This window comes from Protopterus annectens, chromosome 7.part1 (assembly GCF_019279795.1).
Source record: "Protopterus annectens isolate FY-2018-M chromosome 7.part1, PAN1.0, whole genome shotgun sequence".
Lineage (NCBI taxonomy): Eukaryota > Metazoa > Chordata > Ceratodontiformes > Protopteridae > Protopterus > Protopterus annectens.
The window spans coordinates 426423295-426445677 of record NC_056740.1 but is presented as its reverse complement, the minus strand read 5'-3'; the positions used below and the strand labels follow the sequence as shown (position 1 = coordinate 426445677).

General features: G+C 37.4%; 1 protein-coding gene across 1 annotated transcript in view; it reads left to right on the top strand.

Annotated features, from left to right (window-relative positions):
- Nucleotides 1-22383, top strand: part of STAB1 (stabilin 1) — a 2761215-nt gene that overhangs the window by 1164075 nt on the left and 1574757 nt on the right. The gene's annotated exons all lie outside the window — the stretch shown is intronic.

Genomic DNA, 22383 nt, shown 5'->3' with positions numbered 1-22383 from the left:
TATTTGTGTTTTGGGGTAGTGCACTGATCAGTATTTTTTTATTTATATTTGTTTACTGGTATAGTGCACTGATCAGTATTTATTTATTTCTAATTACCAGGGTAGTGCACTGATCAGCATTTATTCACTTATTTATATTTGTTTACAGGTGTAGTGCACTGATTAGTATTTATTTATATTTGTGTACCAGAGTAGTGCACTGATCAGTATTTATTTATTTATTTATATTTGTGTACCGGAGTAGTGCACTGATCAGTATTTATTTAGTTAGTTATTTATTTATTTCTATTTATGTACCGGGGTGGTGCACTGATCAGTATTTATTTATTTATATTTCTGTACCAGAGTAGTGCACTGATTGGTATTTATTTATTTATTTATATTTATTTACCATGGTAGTGCATTGATCAGTAAGCATTTATTTATTTATATTTGTTTGCCGGGGTAGTGCACTGATCAGTATTTATTTATTTATTTATTTATATTTGTTTACTGGTGTAGTGCACTGATTAATATTTATTTATTTAATTGTTTATTTATATTTGTTTACTAGGGTAGGGCACTGATTAGTATTTATTTATTTATATTTGTTTACTGGGGTAGAGCACGGATCAATATTTTTCTGTTTATTTATATTTGTTTACCGAGGTAGTGCACTGATCAGTATTTATTTATTTATATTTGTGTACTGGGGTGGTGCACTGATCAGTATTTATTTATTTATATTTGTGTACTGGTGTAGTGCACCGATCAGTATTTATTTATTTATTTATATTTGTTTACCAAGGTAGTGCACCAATCAGTATTTATTTATTTATTTTTGTGTACCAGGGTGGTGCACTGATCAGTATTTATTTATTTATTTATTTATTTATATTTGTGTACTGGGGTGGTGCACTGATCAGTATTTATTTATATATATTTGTGTACTGGGGTAGTGCACCGATCAGTATTTATTTATTTATTTATATTTCTGTACTGAGGTAGTACAATGATCAGTATTTATTTATTTATTTATATTTGTGTACCAGGTTGGTACACTGATCAGTATTTATTTATTTATTTATTTATATTTGTGTACTGAGGTAATACATTGATTAGTATTTATTTATTTATTTATATTTGTGTACTGGGGTAGTGCACTGATCAGTATTTATTTATTTATTTATATTTGTTTACCGGGGTAGTACATTGATCAGCAAGTATTTATTTATTTATATCTGTTTGCCGGGATTGTGTACTGATCAGTTTTTATTTATTTACTGGTGTAGTTTACTTATTAGTAATTATTTATTTATATTCGTTTACTGGTGTAGTGCACTGATTAGTATTTATTTAGTAATTTATTTATTTATTTATATTTGTTTACTGGGGTAGTTCACTGATCAGTATTTATTTAATTATTTATTTTTGTTTACTGGGGTAGTGCACCAATCAGTATTTATTTATTTATATTTGTGTACTTGGGTGGTGCACTTATCAGTATTTATTTATTTATTTATATTTGATTACCGATCAGTATTTATGTGTTTATATTTGTTTACCTGGGTAGTGCACCAATCAGTATTTATTTATTTATTTATATTTGTGTACCAGTGTGGTGCACTGATCAATATTTATTTATTATTAGTGTACTAGGGTAGTGCACTGTTCAGTATTTATTTATTTATATTTGTTTACCAGGGGTAGGGCACTGATCAGTTTATTATTTATTTATTTATTTATGTATTTATTTATATCTGTGTACCTGGGTAATACACTGATCAGTATTTATTTATATTTGTTTACTGGGGTGGTGCATTAATCAGTAGTGACCAATTGCAGATTCAACCCAGGTGAAATAAAAAAACATTTCACAAACAAAAAATACAGAAATGTAAGTAACAGGAGAGTTGCTCAGACTAATTGCATAGGAAAAAAGTGCATATGTACATTCTAGTGAAAAAGAACTGTGCCATGTACAATCAAGCAAAGTGTTAACTCTGCTGAATATCCATCCTGAAATCTTTTCTTTATCAAATTTGCATGTCCACTTTTTTTCCAAATGTGTCTCCTGTAGCATTGCTATTTGCATTCTGCATTTCTTAATATAATTCATTACTCATACCTTTTTGTCTAGCCCAGTCAGGCCATTCATGTTTCAAAACAATTTAGTTAGTGTAGCCATTATAATAAAAAGATATATCCACTTATCTATTTCCATATTTTATGTTACATGCACCTGCTAATTATTGCAAGATTGATCCTGTAAACTGTTGTTTCTTGTCGTCTCAATTTGACTCTATGTCACAATTTACTAAAATCCTACTCTTAAGCATAATTTCAACTATCCTGACCTATGCCTACATACTCACCTCATTTGAAAAAACATACTATAACCACTTTAACTACTCCCATAAACAGACAACAATTCACAATTCTGTCTTCCCTAAAAGTAAACTTAACATTACCTCAACTTCCAGCTACCTACTACCTAAATACCATAGACTCTCCCACATTAAATACCATACAGCTGCTATTACAAGAGTGAAATATCTAACAATCATTATTAATAACCCCACATCAAGACTTTGTAAGCCTACCTTAAAAGATGGTGATATACATCCCAACCCTGGCCCTACAAATCCACCTACCTTGATAACCCAGCCAAACTCCCCAACTCTTTGCTAATAGGACATCTAAATATCCGAAGTGTTAATAGCAAAGTAACCCAACTTCACGCCCTTCTAGATACCCATAGCTTTGACATCCTCTGTCTAACAGAAACATGGTTAAAGCCAAAGACCAAAGACAATGAAATCATTCCCCAAGAATACAATATACTAAGATTAGACCGTATAAAAAGTAAGGATGGTGGAGTTACAGTCTTATTCAAAGAGGGACTTCAAATCTCCACCTTACCATTTGACCCACCACAAGATAGTAAAGCTGAAGTACTTGTCACTAAATTTCAAATAAACCATAGCAAATCTTTATATATTATCTGCATCTACCTTCCACCTGGTAATAATATTAGCACCATAGAAAACTTCCTAAGCTGGGTGTCCTCTACATACCCCCAAGAAACTATTATACTTGGTGATTTTAATACTGATTGGAAAACTGTCAAAGCTGATAATCCCTCCTCCCATATCAACCTTCATGGATTCAGTCAAACTATCATAACCTCTATCAGAATCAACAAACCAAATAAAAAAGAGAGCATCCTAGACTGGATTCTTATAAATAGACAAAAACAAACTTACAACACAGGAACTCTACCAGATGATGTTAGCGATCATACTTTAACCTATATCCTTAGGTATAAAAATGATATCTCTAATCCCCCCATCTATAAAAACATACGTACCAATAAACACTTCAACCCAACATTATTCCAAAATGAACTAAGTGCTTGTAACTGGAACCCTCTAAAAACTCTACCACTTCAAGAAGCTGTTGACTATCTAAACTCCAATTTCCTATCTATCCTTGACAGGCATGCACCCAAAAGGACCATTAGAATGAATGCTAAACCAGCCCCCTGGCTTACTAATGAAACCAAACAAAAGATCTCACTTAGAAATAAAATCTGGGCAAAGTGGAGAGCTAACAAAAATATTTCTGATCAACAACTTTTTAAGCAACTGAGAAATACTACAAAAAAGGCAATACTCACAGACAAAAAGAACTACTACTGTAAAATACAGCAAAATCACCAAAATAACCCCCAGAAGTTTTGGTCTAGTGTATATAAACTCCTTTCACCAGGGCACTCCCATACACCTATCCCGATTCAGGCAGACCCTAACACCCCCCACCAAACAGCCAATGCCTTCAACTCCTTCTTTACAGAAACCATACAAACACTAGCTAGCCAACTTACTCCAGGCAGCTTAAACCTTGCCACGTCCATACCTAGTACTCTACCGGTATTCTCTATTCAACCAATATCTACCACTTTCATCTACAAACTCATCCAAAAACTTAGGCCTTGTACCCCTTCTGCTGACCAGTTACCTTATGAATACCTCCAAAAAGCAGCCAAAGTAATTTCCTATCCTATATCCATCCTCATAAACAGAACCATTAAGGAAGGTTACATTCCAAACATCTGGAAAATCTCCCATATCATTCCCCTTCACAAAGGTGGCAACTCAAATGACTACTCAAACTATCGACCAATAGCACTCTTATCACCCTTAGCAAAAATAATGGAAAAATGCATTCATCATCAACTTTTAAACCATTTAACACAAAATAACATAATAGCTAAATGTCAGCATGGTTTTAGGCCATCTCATAGTACCACAACCACTCTGTTATCCTTTACAGATGTTATAAATAGAAATCCTAATAACAACAACCTCTCATCTGCACTCTTTATTGACCTCTCCAAAGCTTTCGACATGGTTAACCATGCACGTCTGATCAGCATTCTTGAATTCTTCTCTCTTGACTCTTTAGCTATTAAATGGTTCAGGTCCTACTTAACCAACAGACAACAAGCAGTTCTCTGGGCAAATAATATATCATCCCTTCTAACTGTTACACTGGGAGTCCCTCAGGACTCCATTCTAGGCCCACTTCTTTTTTCTCTTTTTATTCACGACCTGCATGTAGCAATCCCACAAGCCACCTGCATTCAATATGCAGATGATTCAACATTAATTTGCTCAGCAACCTCACCATCTGCACTACATTCCCTGACTCAGAATGTATTTAACACAGTAGAAACATGGTTCACAAAACATTGTCTCCTTCTTAATGCGAAAAAAACCAAGCTCCTTCTCTTTACACCCTCTAATAAGTCTACCCCAATGGATTTCTCTGTCATTTCCAATAATAGCACAATCATACACCCTGACTCTACAACTAAACTGTTAGGAATTAGTATTGATAACAACCTTACATTTGATAGTCACATAAATAACACCATTAAAAATGTCAACAGGAAAATTGGCTCCTTATATCGAATCAAAACTTTCTTAACTCCAACAGCTAAAACCAAAATTGCTCATTCCCATTTAATTTCTACTCTTCTTTATGCCTCTCCCATATACACCAACCTCAAAAAGAATAACCTTGTCAAACTACAGCATGCCTATAACAGCATCGCCAGATTTGCCACTGGTAACCCCTTTCGTACTCACCACTTTCTAAATCTAAAGCAGCTGGGCTGGCTTGAACTTCAAAACCTTCTGAAAATCTCTCAACTAACCATGACCCACAAGATATTTTATCAACCTAATAGCACTCCTATACTATCCAATCTCATAATCCCTTATAAAAACCTAAACTCACTGCGCTCCTCTAACAAACTTCTAGCTAGTATAACCAAAACTAATAACTTGGCAGGAGATTCCCTGTTTTTTAACACAGTGGAAAAAGACTGCAACCTCCTTCCAAATGAACTAACAACACTTTCTTCTTTGCCTCTCTTTAAACAAAGACTAAAAGCATACTTTAAAACTCACTGGTTATGTCCATGTTGTAAACCTGACTAACCTTCCCTCTGCTAAAGTTACTTCTACACCCTACCAATTTTTCACACATATTTCTTTAATTTCTATGATGAAGAACTGAACTGCAGACCACAATGAAACAATTTGGTAGATTCCATCCTGCTTATTGTTAGTACAACCTAGTACATAATAACACTATGTCACTTTTATTGTGTAATCAAATTCATCTCACCATTCTTAATGATTTCTATACTAGTGTAAATATCTTTTTTGATCCCTTTTTTATTATTATTACTGATTTTTTTTTATACTTATTAGAACTACTTTCATTTACAATGTTTCAACTATGTGTACCATCCTTGCTGCTGTATTTTAAGTAATTCTCTAACTATTAATGATGGAGATTTTCTCCCCGGGCCTCTACTGAAAATGGAAATATATCCAGCTAGACTAGCCCGGTCAACAAATGTAAAATAAATAAAAATAAAATAAATAAATTTTACCAGACTTTTTGTTTTAATGAATGTTCTCAAAAGAACAAACAAACACTCCTTCAGAGCACCCCATAACATAAAACAATCACACAAGACTACATGCATCTTCAAATAATGAAGTTTAATCCTCCAGACAGGAATAACTGTTGACGATTGTTGACAGCTGTACCCACAGGCATTACCTAACCTAAAATTAAGGTAATCAATACTAAAGTGCATGTTACAACCTGTACTCCTACTTACACTACTTGCTGTCTGTTCTTGCATTATCTTTATTCCCCTTCCAGATGTGAAAACCAACTTCTGTGCTTTCAGATTATATTACTTTTACCCTTAAGAAAAAATGTACTGTTCTAATAAATGTATTGAGGTATTTAAGTACCAGGAAAACTGCTATTATTCACTTTCAGTAATTTCAAACATTTTCACTAGGCTGCCTGCCTTGTACCTTTAAATATTATATTTCTCTCAGCAAACAATGTCCACAGCTCTAAGATTTATTACCTGGACCTTTACTCAGCTTGTCCCCAAGTAAACATGGGAGCAGAATGTACAGCTGCCCCCAGATATACACTTCTCAACTCACACTGAACATTTATTTGCTAAAGGAAAACTTTTCAGTACATTCACAGTGTTCTCATTTTTTTTACAGCACACATGCTTACACAAAAAACTTGTTCATTTTAGTATTTAGTTTGAGTGCATTTTTAGTACACAAAAGTTTACTAGCACGAGTTCATTCTGGAGGGTCTGAGTATCATAGTGTGACCTAACAAGAACCCCTAATTTACAATCATCTGCAAACTTTATTAACCAGAGGTCTTTAATCCCTGCTTCTATCTGGGAAGTAAATACCAAGAGGAAAGGTCTCAGCACTGAGCTGTGATTAACATTGCTGCTCACTTTTCTTCTTCCTGATGAGACACTTGCAGCTTGTACTATGTGGCTTTAGTCCTTCAGCCAGTTTGCTATCGGTTTTAACACGTGTTGATTTTTAAAGCATTTAGCTTTTGTATGATGCCAGCATGGGTATGCTGTGTGCACTGCATGGCCACCATCTAAGCTCCTGTAACCTTTTCAAAGAAATTTAGCAGATTAAATAGATAGGATCTACCCTTCACAAAACTGAACTTTTGGTGGATCAAGTCTAACAAGATTCTTGATATCACAGTTTTTAAGGTCAGTTTTAATACATTCCATAGATTTGTAAATAAGGCTAGTAAGGTTAAATCTGTAATCACATGGTCTGGTTGTAAGATCGCCATTCTGGAGGTGCATCACTTCTATTTTGCTCCACTCATCAGGGAATAATCTAGTAGCAAAACCTAAGTTAAATAGTCTCAGGAGTGGGTCTACAAGGTTATGTTTAAGACTATTAATTAAGCAACCAGGTATAATGTCAGATCCCACAGTGGAAGTATTTTTGGTCTTGATTTGCATTTCCAATAAATGACTTTTATAGATGGTAAGGGATTCAGATATTTTGGAGGTTTAAATAGAAACATCTGGGTAAAGCTGGCACTAAATGTTTGTTTCCTTTTTTGCATCATTTGGTGGCACTGCTGCCAGTAACCCCTTAACCACACTAGAGCTATGAGCTAACTCCAGCCTTCTGGACCACCTTTAGCATCCTCCTAGGGCCTGTCATGGATCTTGAGGATGCCTTGGTAGTCTTGGCCATCTGCATCCATGGGGGAATTCTTTTATGCCATAGCCACATCCACCATGTGATGGCCATGTTTTCATTTGAGGGTTGAGGGTGCTATAAAGTCATTCTGGCTTATCATCCTGCCTCCGGAGCAGCTCAGCCATGTTCTCCACTGCCTCCTCTTTGGACCATGCCTCCTACCCCAACAGTGTACACAGCCTACACCAGGGATGGTTGCAGGAGATGCCCATGTCACCACCCTTCCACCAGGATGGTCATGCCAATCCCTCCTTGCCACTTTGTCAGTCCCCCAAGCTGCTACTCAAACTGTTGTTGCCAAGCTGTAGTCAGGGCTTATTTCTTCTATGTCACTGAAGCAGGTGAAGTTGGCAGTAATTTTGTTCACAAGGATATTGCCAATGTCAGTTGAGTCAGAATAGAAGGCTCACATTATAAATAATGTGTGAGCAATGTAAAATATTATATTTTAGGTTTTTAGTCTTAGTTTTTTGCTCTTTTAGATTATTGTAAATTCAAGTCAAACTTAGCTGCTGTCATTCACAGACATTTCTGCACACATACTGATCACTATAGTGACCATTATAAGATATTTCAGCTGCTGTCATTTACTGACACATTTTCACACCTCAGTCACTATAATGCTGTATATCGAGTTAAACTCTGCAGCTGTCATTTACAGAAGCCCCCCCTAATACAGGCACACAAACACACTCCCTCAGACACACATATACACACACAGTCTGAACGTTATACTTGCTGCTGTAATGTATTTCAGCCTTGGTCATTTGCAGACTCCCCCACATATCAAGATCACTATAGTGATTACAATAATTTACTGCATTTTCAGCTTATTGTCATTTATATACACCCCACACATATTCAGTAATTATAGTGCCCATAGTAAGGTATTTCAGTTTTAACTTTGCTGCTATCTTCACACTGGTGTGCGCATACACACACACACACACACATACACACACACACACACACACACACACACACACACACACACACACACACACACACACACACACACACACATACACACAAACACTGAACATTTCAGTAACTACATTGAAACATTTTAGTTTTAAGTTTGCTGCTGTCTTTGACAGACACTGCCATCATGATCACTATAATTATTGAAAAAGAAATAAAAAGAAATTAAAGAGATGTTTAGTGGTATCTCGTATAGTAGCACAACATAGACGGGACATTTCCTGTTACCTTGTCAGAAAGACAGGTTAAACTATGTTCACTCATTGATTCATTTTCCAGTTTCCTGCCTTATCCTAATATCATTAGTGATTTTAAGAGAAGGCTAATAGTTTGGGCTCTGATTTGGCCAATAAGGGAAATGGATGGTACATACAGATGCTAAGTTTGTTATATCCAGGTTGAGTATGTTACATCCTCTGCTTTGTTCCTTAACAGTCTGAGCCAGGATGTTTTTGCTTGTAAAATCTAAGAGATGTTGTGGATATCCTGCATTGGTGATTTAGGTCCCCCTGGTTCAATATTCGGTAGTTAAAATCACTTAGGATAACAGTGTTCCTGCTTCTGGGGAGTTCATCAGGAATATTTAGGAATGTTGTATGATTTTCTGGAGACATAGAGGTGGTCCAATAGCATGTAATGATCTTACAGCTAATTCTGTTTAATGTGATTTGAATCAGTATAAACTCTGCTTTTTGGCATCTAGGTATCTGCCCCAAGGTAATGTGTTTTCTAACAAATTCTGATATACCACCACAGTTTCCACTAGGTCTAAATGAGTGATAAGCACACAATTGAAGTACTGAGGGATTGTTCTCTTGGCTCTTAAACACGGATGTACTCCAGCTACAGGAGGGCTTCAAGGTCCTGCAGTTTGTTGTCTAACATTAAGTAGAGCTACCTTGATGTAGTCCATTGGTTGGTTTGTTTTGGAAGTTACATTAGAAGGTCCATTATTGGGCCTAGCATAAAAAAGGCATAATGAGGACAGCAATAGTTTCCCCAGTGTGCAGAAGCTGTGGAAATAAAGGTGGAAACCGTTCTTGGCAAAGTGAGTATGGTTGTCAAGTATCTCATCCCATGCACCATGCTGACACATACTGAATCCCCCTAGAAAGACACCAGGTGTTTAACCAATTGTTAAAGCCAATCATCTTTTCTTTATACTTTTACAACATTTTTGGTGATGGAAAGATTCCTATCAATGCTAGGGTCTTTCTGCATGTGTGACATGCATTGAGAGCTCTGTAAGTCTTTCTCTACCCTTCAGTCATTTCCATGCTAGGTCATTTACCTCAGCAGGGGCCGCCACCATATCATACTCATACTCATATTTATCTGGTTTCACGTTACACAAAGATAACTTTGACATTACTTGTCCCTGAAAGACAGCTCACTGTCAACATGTTTTTGTCCAGACTCATAAGTGTGGAATCAGGAAGATTTATGGAGTTACCAATCACTAATACATTTTAATTTTGTTTGAAGATAACTTTAGTATGATGGGTCCAGGATGTGCTGTTTTCTGGTGACTTCCAGTTGTGCTATCATTAATCAGTGGTATTGTAGCATGGACAAGGATTTTGTAAGTGCTTCTGTGTATGATAATTTAGTGTGAATATGTGCTAAGAGTTATGAAGGTGGCTTTGTTTGAGAGAGTGTGGCCTTATGAGAGTGTGGCCTTCAGTTTGGCTAAGTATTTGCCTTTCTCACAAATGGAGAGTGATGTGTTAAATAAAAGATAATTATCTATGAGCATCAGGCAATTCTTACTTTGACTGAGTATACCAAGTTCTATGAGGCTAACATCAGAGGGCAAGCTAACTAGCTGACCTTCCATTTCAGACCAAGGGTGTAAGCTGTTTTAATGAAGACTAAGAGAGTATAATAGTGTTTTAGCTCCTGGGTTAGAGTATTAGTAAAAACAAAATAATAAATGTAAATTTAATTAGGTTTGAGCGCTAAGTTAACAGTATGCAGTAAGCATTCTAATCTAGATTGCTATAAATGGCAAATAAAAGAATATAGTACAGTTTTGGCACCTTTTTTAAGGTATTGAAATAAGGTAAAATAATAAACTTGGATAAAATTAAGTTCAAGCACTAAAACAAAGTATGCAGTAAGTAAGTTGCTCTAGTCTGTCAATGACATCAGCTTAGAAGTGCAATGATGTAATAGTTCTAATAAGAAGGTGGAGTTAGCTATGGTTCCTAAGAGTTGAATACACTGTAGTACAATGCTGCACAGAAAACCACCCCCACCGTTAAACTGAGGACATAAAGTGAAGGAACAAGACAAAATGCACCAGAGACATACATAGCTCACACTTTATTAAGAAAAATAATAAACTATGATACTAACATTTTGGCATACAAGGAAAACGTTTACCACCAGTAGTACACAAGCACAGACATTCCCGGACTTTGTCAATACAGATGCCCCGGAACAATTAGTCAGAGTACCCACCGGGGGAATAACATCTTGGATCTTGTCCTTGCTAATATGAGGGCATCTTGCACCATCCTCTACATGTCTTCCTCACTTCTTAGGTCTGACCATAAAGCCATCTCAAGATGAAACCAGAGACCCCTTACACTCAAGGTACCTTCAAAACTACCTACTTAAAAGTACACTGTCAAGCTTTAAATCTTCACCAAACCCAGTTATTCCCACTGAATATGCTGAAATGTACACCACCACACTATGACAGCATGTAAGCAGCTGTATAGACGCAGCTGTATCCTATAGAAACAAGCACAGACAAACCTGAGGAACAAACCCCTTTGGTGTAACCATAATAACAACAAGCTTTCCATAAAAGGAAGAGAAGTTTGACCAAATGTAAAAAGAGTAATTCCCAGAATATTAATATATATCAGGGGTTTTCAACCAGTGTGCCTCAGCACATTGGTGTGCCACAAGAGGAGTACAGGTGTGCCTCAAGATTTTTTAAAAAGATTGTTAGCTTTTAAAAGTTAAGAATTATTTCGCTCACCTGCTGTTGCTGCCACTGAAAATGTCTTTCCACCACCCACCAAAAGCCACTTTGCCTCCCTTTTATTTTGAATTAAGTTAACTACAAGAATTATCATGGAGGTGATATACTGTGGCACACATGCTCTGACTATCCCAAATACACATGGGCAGAGGTTATGGCAGTGCATAAGACAATAACATACTGCAAAACTGTTCTGCGTTCAGTGGGGCTTTTCAGTTTTAACACTTTTAGTATTTGTTTCACTGCTCTAATTTGCCCTTTGATATTTCTTACTTGAGCTGGAGTCATCAAATTCGAAACAGAGTCAACACAAAGTAAGGGACACAAATAAATAAAAAAACTGGTGTTTTCCAAAATTAAGAGAGTAGAATTTTGGAAAATAAATAAATAAAATAAATAAATAAATAACAGGTGTTTTCCAAAATTAACAGAGTAAAATTTTAGCAAATAGCTAGACTCCTTAACTGAAGTATGTTGAATGGACCAATAGTAAGGTACATCTACAAAAATGGACTGACTGTCCTGTTGCTCTGCAAAAAAAACAATAACACAGATAAGCTAGAAAAAATGAGAATATCATAGGCAACAGTGGTACTGGTCCATTTTTCTAGCTATTGCTCTGATCAAGAAGACTATGAAGACCATCAAATAAGAAAAATGGACCAACAGCAGAGGCAGCTGTGCTACTGGTCCATTCAGCAAAGTTTAGCTAACAGAATCAAAAGCCAGCACCAACTGTTCATGACTTTCAGGATTCTAGGAGCAAGTTTGTATAAGTTATCTGATACAGTCCTACAGGTTTTTTTTTTTTTTTTTTTATTTTGGAAGATTTTTTATTTTTTGTCTCCACCTTAATGTTGGGGAAGGGAAGGTGCTTATGTGACTTTAAAAATCTTATTACTTGCACAGCATATCTCATCAAACTAAATGATTGGATAACATAATATGCTGAACAAAAGATACCCTCATACTTATTATATTATCATGCACATATTAATGCACAAAACTTATTACATTATCTAACTAGTGCTTTTAATCTAAGTATACTGTTGACTGCACAATAGTCATTAAGTCAATCAACAGTATACTTAGATTAAAAGCACTAGTTAGATAGTGTAGGTAATATGATTTTTAAAGTCACAGTCATTGGGGATAAAAATCTATATATGTACATATTTTTTAACTTTAGCATAAATGCTTTTTAAATATATATATGATTATTTATATTTATATATTTTGTATGTTTAAGTACATACATGATAGTTTTTTGTTAAAAGCATTTTTGCTTATGACATTCTTTTGTTGATTGCTGCTATTTTATTTGTCTTTAGGATAGTTTTTCTAGGTTTGGTTATTATTTTTTATTGCACCTTTAAGTTGTTGAGTATTTTTATGAATGAACAATGACATAATTTTCTTTTTCCTGGGTTGGGGCGGGTTATGTGAATTCGAACAGTATTTAAACAGCTTTTTATGTTTCATGGTCTGAAGAAGTTTATTTTTATCAAACGAAAAGCACTTCACCTAAGTTGTTAGTTGGATCCATGCCGTGCTGTTTTTTGTTTTTAATAGTTTGTGTTGTGTTTATATTTTCTAGTAGTAGTGTTTCTCTTTTTGGTCATCTGCTACATTTTTAAATGCCTGTGCTATGACTTTAGCATTCAGTGGTTGAGATGTATGGACAAGTAAATGGGAGAAAAAACAATGAATCTAATACACACCACTGGACAGACATTCCAGAGTCAAAAGGCTGAACTCTTAGTTTCTTAGTGATCCAGCACTGGACATAATCAGGAAAAGATTCACAATGATAGACAATGAGTGGCTGGAAACCCTGGATGATTTTTTTTAAATCAATCGATATTAAACCCATTTTTTTCTCTCAGATTGGCACAAATATGATATATGTTTTGGTGCGATGCGATATTTTTATAATTAATGTGTGCCATGATATGAAAAAGATTGAAAATCACTTATATGTATGTTTGAATATTATAGAGAAAGACGAAGTAATAGAGTACACGAGGTCCAGAAACAGAAACTTGACAGTAAGAATATTATAGGCTAAGAAAGATCAAAGGAAGATGGAGAGGACACGGGTAAACGAAGGTTTAAAGATAATGATATAAAAGGAAATAAGGGAGAAGTAAGGGTAGGAGCTATGAGCCGTAAGAGAGAGAGTGGGTGTGTAGTAGATGGCATGGTAGGAGGAGTATCGAAGTGAAAGGGAAAGAGTATAGGAAGAGAAAAATTAAAGGGTCATGCAAAGACTTTTCATGGAACTGATCAATAAGGATATAAGAAACCACCAAACGCTGGACCTGTCTCCTTTTGGATTCATCAACAACAGGTAATGAAACTTGGTGAACTTTGAGAAGGTTACCAAAAACAATGGATGAAAGTAGAACAGTACACACTGCATATCTCAATCTGGCCAAGGCTTTTGACATAACTCCCCACTTGGGCATTGTAGAAAACGTAAATAAACTGGGAGTAAATCCTTGCATCACCCACTGGATTGCCAACTGGCTCACAGACTGGATGCAGGAGATCTAAATAGGGGAAGCTACCTCCACAGAGACCAGTCACCATTGGAGTGTTACAGGGGTTCTGGCTGATTGTTTGTAGATGACTGCAAGCCATGAGCAGATACTGAATCCCCAAATGAATTAGCCATCCTGTCCCAAACAAATAACTGGTGCCAGCATCATGAACTGAAACTAAATGCAAACAGGATAGGTTAATTCAAGCACCAAAAGGGAAATTGGCTAGGCATAAATTGGCCGGCAAGGGGAGCTAACCTGGTACTTAACTATGAACCTATGAATCATTAAGAAATGAAAAAAAAAAAAACATTTATGGAAAAGAAAAAAAAGTCCATCTAACTTAAAAAACTTCTTCCCCTAGTGACTTAACTGGGACCTCATGCACACAGAACAAAAGTTACAAACAGACAGACTGCCAAAAGCTTAATGTAAACATTGTTGCTGCTATGGCTGGGTTCATCATACCTTTTATTTACTTCCCAGTTTCGCAGTTTAGTCTCAATTCCCTAATCCAGTACTTGTAGGCTATAATCCCTTTGCTGCAGTCTCAAATCCGCCAGTCATTTACATTGACAATGTTTTTCACCTGCTTCCTTAGCTTGTTAGTCTTTCTTGTGCATTACAATAACTAACACGTACATCTCCATTATAATTTGGGGTCTGTTTTGCAGAACTTAGTTACACAGTAGTTGATTCTAAAGGGGAGGCTCAGATCGAGTACTCTAAAGCAGTATCCATCCATCTGTGCACTGAATACTTTGTACTAAAAATAACAGTAAAACCAACAGACTAAGTATGAAGAGAGAAAAACACATAAAAGAATTCTTCAAAATAACAAGTCAAGATTCTCAGTTACTAAAACCACCTAACATTCATCAGGTGGCTCACTAAAAACAACTAATAAAATCAAACATTCATTCTCCTCTTCATTTTCAAAACACATTTACATTCATGTACCCCTAATCTGGATGTATCACTTTTTCACTTAAATGGACGTATAGATGTGTTATTTGCAAAGAAGTGCAAGCTAAAACTAAAGGTCTGTGGTTGACAATGTTTGGTGATGACTGCAACCTGGGAGCAGTCATAGAATCTCCAAACAATGTCAACATCTTACAAGAGAGTCTTCCACAAACAAATGATTGGTGCGAATGCCATGGCCTTAAACTCAATGAAAAAAAAAAGTATTATCATCCCTTTTGGCAAGAGTGATGTTCCTGCTAACTGCCACATCAATAACAATACCCTAAGTGTGAACTCACTGCTGAGAGACCTGGGCACACAGGTTGATAGCAACCTTACCTTTGTTCACCATTTCTCCACATTGGTAAGAAGGGCATTCTGTATTGCTGATCTCATAAGTATGGGCATTACCTCCAGCAAAAAAAGTAGTTATAACCTCCCTGTACTCTTCCCTCATTAGGCCAATAATTGAGTACAATGCCCCTCTTGGTGTGTACTTTTCCAAACACCTGCAGCAATTGGAGTGACCACAAAGGCTCCTCATAAGGAAAATTCAAGGTCTTCAGCATCTGTCTATGAAGATCATCTGAAATCACTGTCATTTTAATCTGTTTCATACAGACTACTCAGAGACGATCTCTGCCCTGCATATAAGGCGATCCCTGACCCTGCTTTATTGGAAATGCTGCACATCTGTAAGTCAGATGGTACACGGGTTACTTGCTCTTATGGCCTTAACCTGGTATGTGTCATTAATAGAACCTGCTGGAGGGACAGATTTGTCTCCCAGAGGTTACCACACCTTTGGAACAGACACCCACTTCATGTCAAGCAGAGCACCTCATTGGCCCTCTTCAAATACAATCTGAACAATTGGATGGGTAACCATAAATTCATCCCAGGGGTTCCACCTATGTCCCTCTTGGACAGGAGTGATAGGTGCTGATTGTGGAAATAAGAGTAAAACATGGCTAGGGTTCTAAGGGCCCTAGGGTCATTAGCCTAGTAAGCCCCTATGATCCTATTTACAAATGAAGGGCCTACATTACTTCAGGTCACACAGGGTTGTAAGGGCCCTTGGGTCATTGGCCTGGTAAGCCCCTATGATCCTATTTACAAATGAAGGGCCTACATTACTTCAGGTCACATACATAAACTATTTTGTTCTAGTGCTGAGCTGTTGTATCACCAAGTTGGTGATTTTTGAGGTGAAATGTTTGAGCTGTCAGTTTCTTTACTGCCAACACTACTATGAAGCTGTCCCAGTGCATACAGGTACAGACATATGCCATTAAAAAAGGAGATGTTACAAATGCATTGTATAATCATTTCCGACATGCCAAAATAAATTCCAAAAATGTATGTTCTTTGTAGTAGATGTGTTATTTCCAGATGGTAAAGGATGCAACTACAATACACTTTTAGAAAAAAAAAGAATTTCATTTGCAGTTCAAGTATAAATGCTGGACAAGCACATGGATTAAATGGGCATATCAGTGTAAAATGTGTTTTGAAAATGAAGAGGAGTTTGAGTGATTTTATTGGTTGTTTTGTGGGTCATGTGATTTAAGCAATTGTGAATTCTGTCTTTTTTACTCTGAAGAAGTCTTTTATGTGTTAAGATGAAAAATGCTCAATAAATAAATTTCTACAATTGTACTTAATCCAGTGTTTTGTTTTGTTTTAATTTGTTTTGTTTTGCCAGCACCCCCTCTTCTGCCACACTCTACTGACTCATTCACTTCTCCAAGACTGAGGGCTCAACTTGTGTGCTATTTAGTTCACTTGGTCTAGAGATGAGAAACAAGCACTGGCAGTAGTGTCATCTGGAAGATGCAGTTTTTGCTAATCCTAACTCCTGCACTGCATACTAATGTCACATTATGGCTAGATGAGCTGTAGGGTGCTAGGTCATTGTGCATTACCCAGTATTGTTTCCTTTCATTTTTGAACTTTGGTAAATGATGAGCCATTCACCAAGCTTCTTCTTTTTATAACATTTTATACTAATACTGGGATGCAGTTTGTTAAGAAACATTGATGTAAAATAAACACTACCCTGGGCCATCAGCTTCAGCAATGTAATTCTTGCAGCTGGGATTCTGTTAGACACGCTGCCCCATTTTTCCTCCATTTATGTTTTTTTGTAATTATTAAATGACTAAACCATTAGATGCAATCCTGTTTATAAGGACAAATCCAGAGCACTGTTTACTTAAGAGACACACAATAGGAAAATGGAGGTTGGGCCCCCTTATGATTTGTCCAGCCATGAAGCCTGAAGGTTATTTTCCTTTAGACATGGCTGCTAGGATCCAGTTCCTTGTTTGGTATTCCACAAAAAACATTCCTGGAACTCTCTGAATGAGCACTCTAATCTTATCTACATCTTTCCGTTTGTGCTGCACTGTCATATGTCCAGAGCTGGATCCAGCACTAGGCAACCTAGACAGTCGCCTGGGACCAGCTGGCTAGGAGGGGGCCTGCTGGCTGGGGGACTGCCACAGCATTTACTTTTTTTTTAATTAAAAAAAAAATACATTTGTTCTACACACACACACACACACACACACACACACACACACACACACACACACACACAGACACACACGCACACACACGCACACAAACACACACACACACACACACACACACACACACACACACACACACACACACACACACACACACACACACACACACACACACACGCACACACACACACACCTGCTGCTTGCTTCTTCCTTTCCGCGCATAGAATGTGGAATTTAAGATGAGACATTTCTACTACTGCTAGAACCTGAATCCACAAAATTAAGCATGGAGGTAAGTTAGATACATGAGTGTGTGGGAAAAATACCCTTGTTAGGGACTGCATGTTAGCTAATTCGCTCAAGTTCAAACCCTGTACCTTACTTACAGGAGACAAGAACCTGAATCCTATATACCATCTACCAAACTATTAAAAAAAGGTACAAGTTCAAGTGTATTTTCAAGGAATTGTGAGCTTCAGAGCATTTTTCAATGAATGTGAGTTTCAAGGGAAGAAAAGTTTACTGTAGTTCATGCTAAGTCTGTTTTTAATGTGCAACTGTTTTGTTTAGTAAATGGTCATCATTATTGTGATATAGAATTTAATAATAGTGTTAGTACTACAAAAGTTAGCATACTTGCTTTTGATGCAGAAGGCTGCAGGTTCTACTTTCACAGCATGTAGATGGATTGCTGATACTGTGTTGTACTTTAAGGGGGTTGGGGTGCTGCAGTCCTGAATGTTCTCCTTTGGATGACATGTCTAGTAACTATGAAACTGTTGCTGGTTTACCATCCATTCCTTATTGTATTATTACAAGCTTACCATGTTGTTTAATGTAACACAGGCAATGTATTCTTCAAGTGAAGCAGATACTAAATTTGTAGATGAAACACTGAAATATAAAGTTCTTTGCTAGCAGCAACCTCTTCATTAGTTACATATCTCTTTAATGTAGAAGCCACACCAGAGGTCAAAAACTCACTGGTCAGATCCGACCACAAGCTAATCACCCTACACATCAATATCCCGCCCCCAACCCCCATTAAGGAAACCACCATAAAAAAATTCTCCAAAGCCAACTTCATGCTTCTTAAGACAGAAGTGTTAAGCTTCACGACACCCTTACAGATGGAAAATAGAGGTATGACTGCTGAATCCTATACAGTTGCACTGTATAAGGACATACACAAGTGCATGGATCATGCCATCCCCAAGAGAACCAAGATGCTATCCTCCAAAAAAAGGAAGCCAATCTGGTGGTCTCCTGCCATAAACAAACTCTACAACAGAAGGAAGAAGCTGTTGCAAAAAAGAGTAAAATCCCCTGATTGCAGGAACTCCCTGGTCAGCCTCAGTAAGAAGCTGAGATCCCTCATAAAATCCTCCAAAGTTAGTTACAAAAATAAAATTGCCACTGATTCTAAAGACAACCACAAAGCATTCTACAGCTATGTCAAGAATCTTCATGGCGACACTCAGATCCTCTCTGAGCTACAGCAAAATTGCACTAGATATACAGAACCAACTGATACTGCCAACATCCTGGCAGATAGGTTCAGTGAAAACTTCACCCCCCCTCAGCCCCCAAAGGGCCCATCACTATACTAGAAGAATGCAAAGCCCCTGTAATCACAGCTGCACAAGTAAAGACTGCACTCTCCAAAGCCAGGCTGTGTTCTGCATGAACTACAGAATGAACTGACACCCCACCTAAGTACCATGTTCAGTCATAACCTCACTTCAGGCTTTGTGCCTACTGAATGGCACACAGCGACGGTTATCCCACTCCACAAACGGGGTGCCACCACAGACCCTGGGAACTAGCATCCCATTAGCCTGATGAGTCTGGTCTGCAAGGCCATGGAACGTATCATCTTTAAGCTTATAAACAAGGACATAGGTAATCTCCAATCTCTGGACCCCACTCAGTTTGAGTTTGTAAAAGGTAGGTCATGTCTCCTAAACCTGATTGACTTCTTCAAAGCAATCACCAGAGCCATGGACGAAGGCAAGGTGGTGCACACCGCCTATCTTGACCTCACCAAGGCTTTCAACACCATCCCCCACTCTGGAATTATAGATAAACTCACTAGACTGGGCATAAATCTCTATGTCATAAGATGGGTGGCCAACTGCCTCACTGACAGAACTCACACAGTGAAAATAGCCTACTCCAAATCCAACTTCAGACCAGTGACAACTGAGTACTGCAGGGCTCAGTCCTGGGACCTCTCCTGTTTGGCATCTACTTCTCAGAAGTCCAGGCTAATACAGCAGGTCTTTGGCTAATGAAGTTTACAGATGACTGCAAACTAGGTGCCATAATAGAATCGCCTAATGAAGTGGACATTCTATAAAAGGGGTCTCACTGAGACTGATGCTTGGTGTCAAAGTCATGGCCTCAAGTTCAATGTCAAGAAGTGCATTGCCATCCTCTTTAGGAAAAACACTGTACCCATGAACTACCACATAGGTCGTAGCCTACTAAACACAGAAAGTGTGATAAGAGACCTTGGGACACAGGTATACAGTAGTCTCTCCTTTGATAATCACATCACCACAGTAGTCAGGAAATCCTTCTACATGGCAGACCTCATTACAAAGGGGTTCACTTCCAGAAAAAAAAGGTCATTGTTCCTCTCTACTCATCTCTCATTAGACCCATTATAGAGTACAATGCCCTGTTTGGCAAGTACCTCGCAAGACATCTACAACAACTAGAAAGGCCACAGATATACCTCACTAAGAGGATTACCGGCCTCAAACAGATGCCGTATGCAGACCGTCTCAAAAAACTCCAGCTCTGCTCAGTCGCTTATTGCCTACTCAGAGGCGACCTCTGCCTAACATACAAAGCCATGTCAAACCCAGATCTGTTGGACATGCTACGCTTAAAGGAACCCCAATCCCTCCAAGCCACATGCTCCAGGGACCTAAACCTTGCCACCACAATAAACAGAACATGCTGGAGGGATAGATTCCTGTCCCAGAGACTTCCCATGCTCTGGAACAGACTTCCCATTTATGAAAAACAACAAAAAATAGGCAGGCAACAGTAATTCTCAAACTTTTATGGTTAGCGCTTTTGTCAAGTATTCTTACACTCAACTTCATCAGACCCTAGTTAAAAGAATGGTAGCCATATTTCAAACTAGATTCATAGTCACATGTTCAGTCACCTCACATGACACCATGTCACCTGATATAATTCTCATTTCTATAACACATGTACCTAAAAATTGTATAAACAATTGTGTAAAAAATGTGTATACACTTTCCTATTGATGTAATGCTCAAATTCATATGTACATATACAAAGAATACATAAATATACATGAAAAAGCCAGCTAAAACATCCAAAAAACAATATTTGTTATTGTGTACATAAAAATAGTTGCATGTCACCAATCAGCCTGAATAAATTTCAGTTGAATGTCATAAATGCATGCACTTGTGTATGGGGGGGGGGGTTGTGTGTATATAACAAACACCGTTATCCCACTTGATGTGGGTATTGAATGGCTCGAGTTACTATTAGTAAAAAGAGGGGCACCTGCATCTGAAATCAGCCTAATAACAGAACTGTTGGACATAATTTTGTCCAACAACTTCTTTTTGTTCAACAGCCAGTTTTATTTACAGAACAGTGGGGTGGAGTGGGGTCCCCAGTGGGGGGCAGTTTTTCTAACTTAGTAATGGCCTTTTGGGAGGACCAATTTGTGCATAACACCATAAATAGATTTAAGGGTGAGATTCATTACTATACCAGATTTTTGGACGATATTTTTTTGATCTTTAAGGGAGAAGAAAGTACGTTTAAGGAATTTATGATATACTGCAACAACACGATGGATTTTCTGGTATTCACCCACGTATTTCATACTGAAAGAATAGATTTTCTTGATGTAGAATTAAGGAAGGATAATGCCAACAAACAGTATTTAGCCAAAATACATCAGAAGGACACTTATTGTATCTCCTTCCTCCGTTACAGTAGTGCCCACCCCCAACATCAAAAAAGGTCCATAGTAAAGGGACAACTGGTCAGGGCCGCAAGAATGTGTACTGCTGCCATTGACTTTGAGGAGGAGTGTAGATTGTTATTGCAAATGTTAACAAACAGGGGATACCCTGTAGACATGTTGCGCAACCTATTTGAGGAAGTTCAAAATAAAAGGACAAATGGCCATTTTAAAGCCATTTTAGACAACAGCAATCAGGGGATGAGTATTGATGATAGGGTACCTGTTGGAGGTGAAAGTAACCTAAGGGTCGATTATAGGTATGCCTTCATTACTACGTTTAGTTCAGATGGTGAAAACATTAGACAGATTTTGCAAAAGAACTGGAATATTTTCCAAATAGACAAAGAATTTATTAAATTTGGGCCTGCATCAAATGTAGTTTACAGGAGGGGGATTAATTTGAAAAACCTCTTGGAACTGCCACCCCCAAAGATGATACATATTCCAGTTATGTACAAATGCGAAGCCTGCTCTTATTGCAGGTTTATGCAAACAGGTAACCGATTTAACATCCTGGATGAAAAATTTGTTTGTAAGGGCAGATTTAATTGCAATTCCACTATGGTTGTTTACCTCACTTCCTGCCAGTCTTGTACGGGCTTTTACATTGGCAAGACTGAGCGTAAACTAAGGGAAAGAGTGTACAAGCATATTTACCATATTAGGAAAGCCAAAACAGACAACGCTCTCGCAAAACATGTGGTAGAAAACC